This window comes from Nyctereutes procyonoides, unplaced genomic scaffold (assembly GCF_905146905.1).
Source record: "Nyctereutes procyonoides isolate TBG_1078 unplaced genomic scaffold, NYPRO_anot_genome, whole genome shotgun sequence".
Classification (NCBI taxonomy): Eukaryota; Metazoa; Chordata; class Mammalia; order Carnivora; family Canidae; genus Nyctereutes; species Nyctereutes procyonoides.
Genome location: NW_026575082.1, coordinates 34,108,234 through 34,109,515, shown reverse-complemented (window position 1 = coordinate 34,109,515; position 1,282 = coordinate 34,108,234). Strand labels below are relative to the sequence as shown.

The 1,282-nt window shown below is 29.7% G+C and overlaps 1 non-coding gene across 1 annotated transcript; it reads left to right on the top strand.

Moving 5' to 3' along the window:
• The first annotated feature begins 318 nt into the window (after positions 1-318).
• Positions 319-425, top strand: LOC129514661 (U6 spliceosomal RNA). Its single transcript, XR_008665474.1, has one exon. It is a non-coding gene; the product is annotated as a U6 spliceosomal RNA (small nuclear RNA).
• The last annotated feature ends 857 nt before the right edge of the window (positions 426-1,282 follow it).

The window sequence follows — 1,282 nt, the reverse complement described above, 5'->3', positions numbered from 1 at the left end:
ACATCATAAATATTTTAGGAAAAAGCTGTCTTCAAACTGCCTTTTCTCCTACTTGATAGAATAAAAGATTATGTAGACTGAGTAACAAGCACATGAACTATTTAATGACAATTGAACTCTGTATAGAATTTATAAATATATTTCAAGCACTTTCTAGCTTAAAATGTATTGTTTTACAATGTAGCTATTTTCATGTAATTAATTTTATATTGTTTTAAGAACCATCTTAACTATCTTCCCAGTTCCTTTATGGATTTGTCAATAATTGTTTGAATTTTTCTAAGTAGAGGTATTTGGACAATTTAAAAATACAAAAGAGTGCTCGCTTCGGCATCACATATACTAAAATTGGAACGATACAGAGAAGATTAGTATGGCTCCTGCGCAAGGATGACACGCAAATTCGTGAAGCGTTCCATATTTAAAAATAAATAGATAAAAATAAAAATACAAAAGAATCTTTCTAGAATGGAAAAAAGATGTGAAAATGAAATGGAAAAGATTCACAAAGAAGTAGACAATTTATAATTTATGTAGTGTCATGACTCAGTTGACAGATTTAACATCAAAACCAAAAAACTGGTGTTGATATAGTTTTGTTTTTTGTTTTTGTTTTACAATTATTTGAATACCCTCAGAATGTATTAAAGAAAATTAGAAAATGCAACAGGGCATACTTTTTATTTGTTGGATAATTTTAAGGTGAGAACAACAAAACAGACACAGTGTGTTGCTATAAACTTAATTAAACACCAGGAAAGTCAATTAAATGTTGTTTATTTTTTATAAGTCTTTTAATGAGGTTAATTCTAAAAACCACCATGTCTATGTCTCTGAAATTTATTTTGGCCAACAAATGTGCAAAGATAAAAAGAAGGTATAGATTCCCTCTGCTACACATCAAGTATGCAGTTAAATACATGTAAACATGCACCTGCAAATGCAGGCACACAGCACAACATATACACAAGGTACTCAAATAAAGAACCTTTACTGTTTAGATTCAAGGAATATGCTGCTCACTTTTTTCTATTTAGAAAATATTTACAATATATCTAACTTGCTTTTTATAGACTTGAAGTGTTTGAAAATAAGCATTCTGCTCTGCTTTTCTACCCAGGTATTCTTTTTTTGTTTGCAACTCATTTTCTCCTCATTTCTGAGGGCAACAGTGCTAAATGAGAGTGAATTATGTCAATAAAACATGCATACACAGATCAAAAAATACTTGTCATCTATATGCATGATTAGCAGACTAAAAAAGTTACCAGTCACTGGTTAA